General features: G+C 41.6%; 1 non-coding gene across 1 annotated transcript; it reads right to left on the bottom strand.

Annotated features, from left to right (window-relative positions):
- Positions 1–777: 777 nt before the first annotated feature.
- Positions 778–884, bottom strand: LOC121288747. Its single transcript, XR_005945428.1, has one exon. It is a non-coding gene; the product is annotated as a U6 spliceosomal RNA (small nuclear RNA).
- Between the last annotated feature and the right edge of the window lie 13191 nt (positions 885–14075).

Here is a 14075-nt window from a genome sequence, read left to right as displayed (position 1 = left end):
CACTGTGAAATTCCGCCCAAACAGGAGTCAATTTGGATGGGAGTCCAACGCACGCTTGTGCCATCTCGACACCACGAGTGCAGTCAGGACTGAGCACCACATTTTTGAGACTCTGAGTGGCTTTGGCTGCAAGCTGGACATCTAGGGACCCATGTTGCACAGTTAAAAGTGTTTCTTTACACTCGTTAATAAATCAACTAAGCAAATAAACTATCCAACTAATGAACCATCACTTAAAGGGATACTATAACAAACAAAAACTATAAAGGAACCTGAACAAATTAAAATAACGTTCCCATGGGCTGGTGAGGCATTCCAGCCTCTGTGGCTCCCACTGGTTGCTGAAGCCCTCAAATATACCAGTGGACACTGCACTCCCTCTCCACGGACATCCAGACGCAGACGTAACTGCGAAAGGGGGCAGGCATTTGGGTCTCACAACCCCCTCAACAGCCCACCAGGCCTAGGAGCAGGCTACCAAGGAGCCCTCTGCCCTGGTTGCCCCCTCCTGCATTGGGTGGTGAAAGATTAAGAGTGTCGGGCTGAAGCTCAAGAAATGGTCCCATGGGATCTTTTGCACCCACCTGCACAAGCAGATGGGAACTCATAGCTTTAACTTCTCATTGAAAATATGGCACATCCAACAGTGCAGTATTCCCTCAGTGTGGCACTGAAGTGTCAGATTTGATTTTTGTGCTCAAGTCTTGAATGGAAATTGAAGCCAAAACATGCTGACTCAAAGGCAACAGAACTACCGACTGAAATGTTTTGAAAGTCTAAAATATGGAACGCTTCACGAATTTGCGTGTCATCCATGCACAGGGGCCATGCTAATCTTCTCTGTATCGTTCCAATTTTAGTATATGTGCTGCCGAAGCGAGCACAGAACTACCAACTGAGTTGCAGCTGGTGTTACACTCTGTTAATTATACCAAATGAACAAAATAAACTAATTAACTGATGAACCACCCCTTAAAGAGGCACTGTAACAAAAATAAAACTTCAAAAGAAACTTAGCAAATTAAATTACAACGCCATTTTGGGTTGAGATAATGCACGCCAGTCCCTGAGGTGCCCACTATTCGTGGAAGGCCTCAAGCGAACGAGTGGACACTGTATGCTCCCTCTCCGAGGATACCCAGGCGCAAACATAGCCGCGGAAGAGAGCTGGGCTGTGCGACCCTATCCCCCCAAAACCACCTGTTGCTGGACCTGAGTGGCCACCTTGGTTGGGCCAAATTAAATTTTAACTTCCATAGGTATTTGAAGCTATGTTCCCAGAGTATTAGCCTAGACCTCTGGATTAGTTCAGTGATAATACCCCTACGCCATCGTACAAACCACCAATATATACGTCTCTTTAAAGTCTTTTGAGCACAATAGTGAAACAAATAAACTAATGAACTAATTAACAGCCCCTCAAAGGGGCAGTGTTTATTTATACTCTTGAGCATACCAATGAAATAAACTAATTAACTAGTAACAAATTAACTCATGAAGGGGGAACTGTAGCAAAATCTCAAAGGAAACTTAATAAACTAAAATGTTGTTTTGGGGGCTGATAATGCACTTCAGCCTCTGCAGCGCACACTGGTCGCAGAAGAACAGTCTCTTTACATGTTCTTTTAAAGAAACCCTTGAAACAATAAAATAACTAAGTAATGTTGGAGGGGCGAGGAGAGGGGGGGCAGGGCCGATGACAACCCCCTAAAGAGGCCCTATAACAAAAATCAAACCTACCAAAGGAAACTTGTCTAATCAAACAATAATGTCATTCTTGGGCTGCCAATGCGCTCCAGCCCCCACTGTGCCCATCAGTTGCAGAAGGCCTCAAGCGTACCGGTGGAGACTGCATGCTCCCTCTCCAGAGATATCTGGTATGAACATAGCCATGGAAGAGGGGCAGACAGTCAGGTCAAAAGACCCCCTTGACTGCTCCCTGCCTTGACCTGTTAATGGCCACTTTGGCCAAGTCCAAGGGCAGACTTACAAGGAAGTCCTCCTCCCTCCTTGCCCCCCTCCACACTGGGTGACCAAAGATCAGGAGCGTGGGGTTGAAGTGCAATAAAATTTGAGGAGCAGCCCGTTCAAAGAGTCAAAAAGGGGCTGCAACCAATTACACCCTATATAGACAAGGAACACCTCAACACTGCAGCAAATACAGGCAGCCTTGGAGTCCGTGAACCACCTTATTCTCCTATTGCACGGGACTACTCCATGACACACCCTCCATGCCAGGTCCCCGATGGAAAAGGAGAGGACTCCCACATACAGCGCCTTCCACTGGGAACCCCTGCCACAGACAGATTGTAAGACAGAATGCCTTGGCGTGTCCAGATGGTTAATGAGGGTGAGGAAGTGAAGGGTGTGCAGCAGTCTGTACAGGAAAACCCTCCACGCCAAATGAAAAGGCACAGAGGGAATTTCCACGAGACGGATCAAATTGTGTGGCTGATGTTCCTGAGGGAGGTGTCAGGACACAGGGCCAACGTGAGATTCCATCTGAACGGGTCAGACGGCAGACCACCACACGCTTGAGATGCCCCAACAGCTTGTGTGCAGTCAGGACTGAGCATCATAATTTTAAGGCCGTGGATGACTTTGGCCGTGAGCTGGATAAACCAAGGCCCTGCCTGGTGATTTAAAACAAAAACCTGAGGGGACAACTGCACTGTTAGCCTTGAATATGAATTTAAGGCCCTAGATGGTGCTTGAACTGCAAGAAGCTGATGTGAAGGCTGCCAACTGAGCCAATCCAATAAGTGCAATGCTCGCTCAGTACTTGTACTGTCAATGTTGATTTTTACTCTCAAGCCCAGGAATGAAATTTGAATTTGGAACCTTACAATTTAGAGGTGTATATGCTGCCATCTGAGCGTAAAGACATGAGTGAACCAGATGGGTTTTTACAACTATCAGTGATAGCTTCATGATCACCATTCCTGGGACTGGTTTTCAATTCCAGGTTTTTTTACTCATTGAATTTAATTTCCACGAGCTGGCATGGTGGAATTTAAACCCCTGTTCTCCAGAAGATTAGCCTGGCCTTCTAGATTACTGGTCCTGTGAAATTGTCACTGTGCCACCATCCCAATTAATGATTGTTTCATGGTTACCATTACTGAGACTAGCTTTCAATTCCAGAATTCTTTTTCAATTGAATTCCAATTCCACCAGCTGATGTGGTGGGATTTGAACTTATGCCCCCAGAACATTAGCTTGGCCTCTAGATTACTAGTCTAGTGACATTACCACTATACCACCATCACCCCTGGGGACCAGTGAACTAAATAGGTTTTTACAATAATTGCCATAATCAGCACTACTGAGACTAACTTCTCATATTCCAGATTTATTAATTGAATTCCAATTCCACCAGCTACCATGGTGGCACTTGAACCCCTACTCCCCAGAGAATTAACATGAATCTTTTGCCAAGTGACATTACCAGTACACCACCATACAAGCCACCAATAGATCTTTTTATACTTTTTTGAGTACAACAGTGAAACAATTAAACTAATGAATTAATTAATAGCCTCTTAAAGGGACAGTGTCTCTTTATACTCTTCAGTATACCAATAAAATATACAAACTAACTAATAAATTAATTAACCAATGAAAGGGGTACTGTAACAAAAACAAAGCTTCAGAGGAAACTTAATAAATTAAATTAAAATGTCATTTTGGGGACTGATGATGCACTCCAGCCCCTGAGGTCACAAAAGGTCAGTTTCTTTAGACTTTTATTGGATTCAAATTTCACCATCTGCTATGATGGGACTCGAACCCAGGTCCCCAGAGCATTACCCTGGCTCTCTAGATTATGGGTCCAGTGACAATACCACAACAACATGACCTTCCTGTTTCTTTATAGACTCCTTTTGAGAAGCAAAATCAACAAATTAAACTAAAAATCAGAGGGGGTGACAGCCCCTAGTGGGGCACTAACTAAAACAAAAATGTGAAAGGAAACTTACAAAATTAAACCAAAATATTATTTCTGGACTGTTTCTTTATATGTGCACAAGGAATTATCCAATAAGTGCACCCCCACCCACCTGTGGACACTTAACCTTAATTTATTCAATTAACATGACTGGTTAGTCTAACCTCGGTGTTGGGAAAGATTTTAGAAATTATAGTCCAGAACAGAATAGACCTGCAGAGTATAAAACAAAGTTATGGTGAATCTTTATAAAACACTTGTTTGGCTTCAACTGGAGTATTGTGTTCAATTCTGAGCATCACATTTCAGAAGGGAAGTGAAAGTTTCAGGGAGGATGCAGAAAAGATTTACGAGAATCGTTGCTGGGATGAGAGCTTTCAATTATATGGATAGATTGGAGAATCTGGGGATGTTCTCCTTAGACAGGAGAAGATTGGGAGGAGATATAATAGAGGTGTTCGAAATCCTGAGGGGACTAGACAAAATAGATCGAGAAAAATTGGTCTGATTGGCAGAAAGATTGAGAACCAGAAGACACATATTTAAGGTGATTGTCAAAAGAACCAAAGGCAACATGAAGAAAAACTTTCTATGCAGGAAATGGTTAGGACCTGGAATGCACTGCGTGTTGGTGTGGCAGAGACAGATTCAATCATGGCTTTGAAAAGAGAATTGGATAATTGTCGGAAAAGAAAAAAATTTGCAGGACTGTGGGGAAAGGGTGGGGGAGTGGGACTAACCATATTGATCTTGCACAGAGTGGGCACACATTTGATGGGCTGAATGAGCTCCTTCTGTGCTGTAACCATTTTACGATTCTATGAAATTGCCCAATATTAACTGGAGTAACTGAGTTATCAGTGCATGAAATATTACAGCTGTTCTTCAATCCTTGTTGTTTTTTTCTCCCATGTGGACACCATTCTTCTGTTTTCTAAAAAATTAAAAAGAGCAAAAAGTTGCAATTTGTTGACATGCCTTTGATATTTTCAGGCTTTTGTCTTTTGAGATTTAGTCTATTCCTTCGGAAATTGTTTGTCCATGATTTTTGAGAACAACTTATAATAACATTTAGAATATCATGGAGAGTTTGGCCTAGAAATTTGATTGGTCCCATGGGAGTGCAGGCAGTGTGGGTTTGGTGACAGTCTCATCCATCCTTTCTTGTGGGAGCAGACAAAATATGAAATCTGTGATGCAAACTCACTGCCATAAGACAGGCGTGCAGCCAGAGTGACACATGCTGCTTATTGACTACGTGTTTATTAGAGGAAATTGGGCCTCTCCAAAGCCACATAAAGGCAGCCAACACCTCTTAAACTGAAGACTCACCGAGGCAACAGGGAGGGAACAATTGGGAACAGGAACAAGGCTGGAACACATTTAGATCAGGCTGCCTGGTTCTCCAATGTCACTTTGAAGACCATGGAGCAGGGAGTAGACACAATGAAAGAGATTCTCTTCTGACAACACTTCCATTGCTTATTGGGAACAAGTCACTGCAGAGGTATACTCAAGGGGCTTAGTTTCCAAACCATGACTGTAATGACAAAAGAAGTTCAACAACCTCAGCAGAGTTGTCAAGATAAGAATATTACCTCTCCCTTCAACTAGCCTTTCGTCACACCCACATCATCTAAGGCCTCATGACTCACAATACTCCAGTCATCCTCCTCCAATCACTACACCACACTTTACCTCCTTCTCCTCCAAGTCACTCCTCAGATACTGAAGCAGTCCCTGTCCATATGCAACAAGAACTGGAAAATATTCAGGTTTGGGCTGATAAGTGGCAAATAACATTTGTGCCACGCAAGTATCAAACAATGACCATCTTCAACAAGAGAGAACCAAGCCATCTCCCCTTGACATTCCATGGCATTACCATCACTGAATGCCCCATTATCAACATCTTGGGGGTTAATTGACCAGAAACTGAACTGGACCAGCCATATAAATACTGGCTACAAGAGCAGGTCAGAGGCTAGGAATCCTGCGGTGAATAATTCAAGTCCTGACTCCCTAAAGCCTGTCCACCATCTACAAGGCACAAGTCAGGAGTGTGATGGAATACTCGCCACTTGCCTGGATAAATGCAGCTCCATCAACACTCAAGAAGTTTGACACCATCCAGGATAAAGCAGTCCACTTGATGGCACCCATCCACCACCTTAAACATTTACTCCCTCCACCATAGATGCACAATGGCAGCAGTCTATGCCATCTACAAGATGCACTGCAGCAACTCACCAAGGTTCCTTCAGCAGCACCTTCCAAACCCATGACCTATACCACCTAGAAGGACAAGGACAGCAGATGAATGGGAACACCACCACCTCCAAGCTCCCCTCCTAGCCACACACCACCCTGACGTGGAACTCCAGTCACTCTCCTACAACCACGACACTATACTTCACCCCCTTCTCCTCCAACCCACTCCTCAGATACTGAAGCAGTCCCTGTTCATATGCAGTAAGACCTGGAAAACATTCATGTTTGGGCTGATAAGTGGCAAGTAACGTTCATGCCGCGCTGTTCCTTCACTGTCTCTGGGTCAAAATCCTGGAACTCCCTTCCTAACAACGTTGTGGGTGTACCTACAACTACTCTTTCCTCACACTCATGTCACCACCTTCTCAAGGGTAATTAGGGATGGGCAATAAATGCTGCCCTAGCCAGTGGTGCCCACATCCCATGGAAGAATGAATAAAAACAGATGTACTCTGCACCCTCTTCACTCACCACTATTGCAACCCTAACTTCCCCACACCCTATCTTGCACACAATATCCACAATATTTGACCATGATGGATATATTCACAAAACAGTTGACAAAGCCATTCCCTTCTTTCTTTTTGGACATGAGGATGGAGATTGGAGAAGTTCCACTCATTATAGTCTGTCTAAAATATATCTGACCAGATGAAACAACATAATGGAAGTTAGAATGGTGAAAGTAAACTCCACAAGCAATGAAAGCCAGGACCAGATTTTTAAATGAACTGTCCAGTAGCTTTACAGGCTACACAGTGCATAAATTAAACAAGTAAGATATAAGGCAGGGGAGAGCATTTTGGGGGAATGGGTTGAAATTTTAATTGCTCCTGTTTGATAGTAATTGTATTGGCTGGACAAATGTTTCCCAACCAATTTGGAGAGAAAGTTGGCAAAAGGTATGCTAATGAGACCCAGCTGTCAAAATCTGCCAGCCTCCCTGTCACTGGATAGATCAGGAATTCACTAAGCTGAGTTCCCGCCTGGGAGTTAAAATTGAGCCCGTTGCATAGTACCTCCTCAGAGCTTACCTTTTCACATTTTTTTATTGCCTGGATAAATCAAGCTGTGAAAAGTGGTCATGTCCCCAGTGAGAGAGGCTCAGAGTGGTAATTCATTTCATAAGTGACATGTGAAGCTGCTATGCCCCGCACGTCACTCTGAGCACACAGGAGGTCACTTTTTCACATCTACCAACAGTTACACTCCAGACAGTTGCCGTGATTGGCACTGTTAAACATTACAGAGTCACAGAATGATCACCCAGGACTTATATTCTGCAACAATCTCCTGAGCCTCTTTGATAAATTGGCTCATCTCTTTTCATTTATCTGTGGGAATGGTCGAGGATAGCAATGGCAGAAAAATGGAGGAAGCTTTATGGGATTACTTTGCATCATTTTATTCTGCATCACTTTGCACTTCCACTAATCCTGCTCCTGTCAAATTATGCAATATTTACTGTAATTGTCACTTACACACTAAAGCTGTCCAGACAGTGCTTAGCTCAACAGAGGACCATGCCGTGTACGGTATTCAAAGAACTATGGCTCCATATCATTTTTTTATACTGGGATGCTTGTTGAACAAGTGTTGAGTCCTAACATTAATGCCAGTAAGAAATGCAAAGAATGCACTGATCCGGCAATTGATAAAGCTGCTGGAGCACTTTGATGAAGCCACTTGTCAAATGAATGCTGGCTTTACTTCTGTTTGCAGGCAAGCCTTAACTGTGAATATTGCTGTTAATAATTGAAGCACACAGAGAGCAAAGAACTGGCTTCTCTCATGGCCCCCAAGGATGTTGCCATCCTTATTATTCTGTTGGCAGACTGTCTCTAGATCCATTGTAGTTTCACCTTCTATTACAGTCATTGTTTATTATACCTGATTTATCGCAAAATCTTCTTTTGAAAATTGAGCTTTTCTTTAAGAGTTTTTCTAATTAAATCATATATAGGATACATATTGTATGGACAAAACATGCACGCAAAAATCATTTATTTCTGCAAATGTCCCATATTTCCAGAGAAGCACTGTACCAAGTGCAAGTTAATGACTTTGTTCAGTCAGGCTAGTGAAAAAGAAAAACATGCATTTACTAAGTGCCTTTCACCACCCCAGGACATCCCAAAGTGCAGGGGAACACAAGACAGAATGCCTCTGGAGGATTTCATATGTGGGTTGCAAACTACCACCATTTCCCATTTCATTATCATCTTCCTTGTCATCATCTCAGTTGAAAAGGAGGTAATTGCATCTGTGTTTTTCCTCCTCCACATAATTATCATCTCCCTTTTTGTGTGACATCCCCATTGCTATAAAGGATCTGAAGGAGAGTAGAAGTTAAAAATGGGTAGGTATAACTTGGGTAAGGAGTCAGAGAATGAAGAGAAAAGTTGTGCCTGTGCTGTGCCAGGGTGGTAGGGTGTTCGATCACTGACTAGCACTGGCAACATGCTGTCGACCTCATCATCTCCCATGGCAAGACTGTTGCCCAAAGACCTTCATAGCCTTCACTTTGTGGGGCATGAAGGGTCTAAAGGTGGTTATGCCTCTCTTGTGCCCTGCCATTAGCATGCATTTATGCACCATCCTGCAGGCTGATTGAATGGATAAGGTGAAGGCTTGCAGTTGAGAGTGTTCACCAAGTAGCTTGGGAGAGCTGAAGCAAGAAATGTGGAAGTATCATCAGCCTGTTAAAGTGGATAAAAGTGTTTTAGAGTTGTGCCTGTAAGTAATTGCTGTTTGAAAAACTGGGAAGACATGGTGCAAGATCCCAAGTTTGAGCACCACAATGACTAGTTTGCAGAGTCAAATGTCCCTTTAATAAGGTGAAGAATGTGTTAGGCGCCTGGGTTAGCAAGGAAGAAAAGGGAGCGTGTGCATTGTATTGTACTTCTCCTGTGAAGTAGTTGAACTTCTTGCAGTCCTGGCACGTGAGAATGTTGGCACTCAGTGCCAGTGTCACCTCCCTCCAGGTGACACAAGTGATATATTCAGTAACATTTTGACTGTGAATGGCAAACATATCATTTCTTGCAGCTGTAACATGCTTCCAATAAATTGGAAAGATAATAACCCACATTTCAGGGAAGGTGTTTTATGCAGCTGTAATGTATCTTCTCTCACAAGAAATTTTTCGAATGGAATGCATTGTGATGATTTTCACAATCTAATGGAATTACAAACTACATATAACATAAAAATCATTTAACCAGTCAAGTCACCTACTGGGGACTTAAAAAGCGCCTCATGAAGCTGAATAATGGGGGGCAGTTTGGATTGCGCACTACATTTTTAGGACTTGGATATATTAGTGGAATGGCTGGTGCAGTGTTGAAAGACACATGTCCAGCAGGCTGTGCTTAGCTGCTGAGTGTTTTTACTGCTTTCTTTATGAATCGCACTACCAGTAATCATTAAGTTACTGACTTTAAAGCATGATGCATTTGCAGCTAAATAGTGTTTACATTTTGAGAAGTGCAGCCCTAATAATATACAGTGGCTCTCACTGAAGGGAAGACCACATAAAGAATGCAGAAAGGAAAATCCTCCTAAATCAAACGAAATCAAAGAATATGTGTATTTGAACTGAACAGGGGAAATTAATACATTGATTACTAACGAACATTCAGAAACAATGCAAAAAAGGAGCATTAATCAATAGGCTGTATTACACAACCTGTTTGGGTAGGAAATGGTCATTACCTTTGACAAACTAAGTAGCGAATATTCAGAAAAGGTGTATGAAAAGACAGACAGCAAGAAAGAAAGAGCGAAAGATATTCCCCACATACTCGATTAATGCAGGATAACTGTTATTTGTATATTCATTCTATATAATTGTATGCAGGTGGTGGGCATTAACTAGGTTTTCACTTCTGCTCTGTTATGGCCACAGCTGATGTTATTGTTGAACAAGCCAGACCCTAGAGTGAAGTCTGTCTCGTTGATCATAAACCTTTTTTCTTATTGTGATAAAGAGGAAGAAGAGCATAGAACTCCAGTAACACCTTTATAATTTTTTTAATTAAAAGATTTATTAAAAAGAAAAAAATGTAAGCACACAAGATAAAAGTTACACAGTTAAAACAATCTTCCAGAACAACTTCTCAGACACTTCCACTCTGATGTGAAATTCCAAGAGGAGGTTCAGAAACAAACTGTTTCCTAAAACAAAGGCATTCCTGGCTTCGCAGTGGAATTGTTTTCTTCAATTTAAGTCTTTCACAGCTTTACATCACCGCAGCACACCGAAGCTGGCATCCCCATAACAACTCTCTACAGTTAAATAACCCTTTCCTTAAGTATCTTTTTCCCCTTTCACTTCACGTTCTATTGTCCTCAAACACCTCTTTGAAACTCAACTTCTCTAAATATAAAAAAGTCTTTCATGTTTTCTATTTTGTCTCTACTTTCATAAAATCTAATATACCTTCCCTTGTTTACTCATGGAACCCCTGTAAGATGCAAATGTTCCCTGTTACCTCTTGAACTCCCTTTTGAAACTTAACAGCCGAAAACCAATTTCCCCACTTATCTCACAAGCAAATTTCAGATCCAACCTATTTACTTGTAACCCAAACCCACCATAACCTCTCATTACAAATGAACAAACCTAACACCTTTAACCTTTCAGCTCTTAGCCACCTCACAGCCAACCTGTCTCAAGTAACCTTCCTCCTGTTTAACTAACCCTGGACAAACACACACCCACAGCTGCTAACACAGAAAATATAATCACAAACATATAAAATTATACATCTCTCATCAAAGCCCCTATAATAGAAACAGACCGAAACTGTGGTCAGGTTAGAAGGTTGTAATGTGTATCTTTGTAAATAAAGGCTTTTATAAATGTGTAAAGAGTGGCTCCAGTTCTATCCTTCACCACTTGACCTCCTGGATTGTAACACTGTAGCAGAGAATGGTTGCCTAAAGGTGATGGTTGGAAACTACGAAAAACTTTTCATACAGTGAACTAAAATCTGAGTGGTCATTGTGGAAACGGGCTGAAAGCACGTGTAAATTGAAGAGGTATGGTTATCTTCCAATATTCTCAGAGGCTGAACCATACAACCAGTGGAAGAATTAAGTGGATGTGTTGACACATGTCACCGCCCTACCAAAGAGAAAACAATGTATGGCCTTGGGGTTGTTACTTTCTACAAGAAATAAAATCAGAAGTGATGTTATTTGTGAGATGGATGCCAATTAGCTGGATGGTGATGAAGGTTTGGACCTTCTAGAGCTCTTGGATGAAATTTACATGAAAGATAATCTGTTAAATGCCCATGAGGCACAGTCAGAATTTAATAGATTCGGGAAACAGATGGTAATTCCATAGAAGAATATATCATGGGCTTGAACAGATTTCATTAAAAAATGGATTGGTACTAGCATTTAAATGATTGGATTATGCTAAAGTGTCTTATATGGACAGGCAGCTGGTTCTAAATGGTCCAGTTCTCAGAGGTCAGATGCAGTATCTGCTGTTGGATCAGATAACTCCTGTCTAAAAAAAATCCTGGGAACAGTCATTTCCTTCAGCCTTTGTGGAACAAATGAGACTTCCCACAGTGACACAAAGAATAGAGGACTCAATGATTGCCAGATTTCAAAATCGTCCAGATACTGGATGTAGGCATCAATACAACAGAAGGATTCAAGATAGACAGAATGAGGATGAAAGCATCTTTAGTACATCTGTCTATTACATCAGAAGACAAAATTGGAACCAAAAGAAGGGGTGAATGAATCCCAGGAATGCCACAGGAACAGTTAACCGGTGTTTCAGGTGTAATTGGTCAATTGAGCTGGTTGTATGTTCAGATCTGATGTTAATTTTGATGTGTTAGAGTTAAGTACAATGATAAAACATCTTAAAGTCGAAAATGTTTTAAGGGCAAATAAAGCGCAAACAAAGTTAAATCAGAATAAAAGTATACTTAAATTTCCATCCTTAGGTGAGCCAGAAAACATGAAGCTAGTCATTTTTAGTAATGTTGCACACACTCACTCTCATACACACAGACATACTCACACACTCACTCTCACACACACACACTCTCACTCTCACACACACACACACTCTCACACACACACATATTCACACACTCACTCTCACACACACACTCTCACATACACAAACACACACTCACACACTCACTTTCACACACACACACTCACATACTCACTCTCACACACACACACTCACTCTCACACACACACACTCACACCATGCTAATCTTGCTGATAAGTGTTCTAGTGCATCTGATTTCATAATATTTCTGATGGGTGAGAATGAAGATGTTGTCCTTTAGCTGGGGTGCAAAGAAAATTAAAAGTGTCATGACCACGGATCCTATCCCCGAATTACCGATGGACATACTGAACATTTGAGTAAGACATGTGTTTTTTTAAAAAGGCCATACAAACAAAAACTAGCTGAAACTGTAAGGTAACCACTTGCTGGAAAATTCCTATGTGGATTATTTGACCAACTAGTTCAGAGAGAATGGAATGTTGCACTTAACAAGGTGTAACACGGCCTACATCAGACAGAGGCAATTCAAAGGAAAAGATACAATGCAAACTGAACTGTAATCTCCTGTGGTTGCAGAGATAATGGAAAATTATTACCATCTCAGCCAAAACACCCTCCTGTTGAGTTATATCCCAGACTGTGAACATGAACTGAGTTGAAAAAACAGATCTGGGTGAAAGACGTTTGTTTATCCCTTCCAGGAAAACACAAGGAAAGGGGTTTTAAAAAGCCAACTGAAACCTTAGTTCTGTGTCCTAGTCTGGTGTTCTGATGTGGTGTGTGCATCTGCTGTGGAGGTGGGCATCCCTGCGCTTGCAGGTTTAAAAAAAATCTCTCTCTCTGGTTGCTGGAAGCAAGTCACAAGTCTGCAAAGCCACAGTCGAAAAGGAATCAGGACAACTCCTTTCAGCTAACCTGCAGAATCAGGAATCTCCAACCCAACTGCTCAACTGCCAAAGTCAGTGCTACCTGAATCATCACAACTTAACAGCCGCAACATTTCACCATCTATTCCTTTGGCAAGCCAAAGGACTGATTTACATATCTTTTTTAACTTTTATTTTTGGACTTAAATTCTCATTTCTAATTTGTGTGTGTTCCGTTTTAATTATTTTTTCTCATGTTTAGTGACTAATAAGCTCACTTTATTTGACTCAAGACAGCCTGGTTAAGTTGGCTTCTTTTAAAACATAAATACATTTGTACTGGGAAAAGGTGTCCATGAAGGAAGGGATTCTTTTTAAATTAACCTGGTTGCAACCAATTGAGGGGATTGAATAAAGAAAGGGAGCCAGTTCATCCTTCCTCACCCGGGAGCATAATAATTTGGGGTACCTCATCCGGGATCATAACAAATTGGGCAAACTTTGCCTGGGGACCGGTCATAACAAATGGGTTGTTGATAGAGTTATGATCCTAGACCAGACCCCCAAGTTTTTCGTAAGATCCAGTTAGGGACCAATAACGTTTTGTTTAAAGTAGTCAAAGTGTGAGATTCAGGACACTTGTTAAAAGCCACATGATTCAACAGGTTTTGAACAAACAAAAATAAACTTTCTAAACAAAAGTCAAAGAGATAAAACAATTTACAATATCTATTTTATACTCTAACAATCAGGGTTAATATGAGGTACATGTGAATTAAGAGGTAAACTGCAATTGAATACACAACACTGTACAATAAACAGCAAAAGCAACCAAGACAAATCCCACAGATTTCTCAGCAACCCACCCAGATGTCAGTAAACACCGTGAGTCAACCAGTCTCACTGGAACTCTCTCTTCCTCATGAGGGACTCCAAA

This window comes from Carcharodon carcharias, chromosome 15 (genome assembly GCF_017639515.1).
Source record: "Carcharodon carcharias isolate sCarCar2 chromosome 15, sCarCar2.pri, whole genome shotgun sequence".
Classification (NCBI taxonomy): Eukaryota; Metazoa; Chordata; class Chondrichthyes; order Lamniformes; family Lamnidae; genus Carcharodon; species Carcharodon carcharias.
Note: the sequence above shows the minus strand (reverse complement) of the source record. Positions and strands in the feature narration are given on the sequence as shown.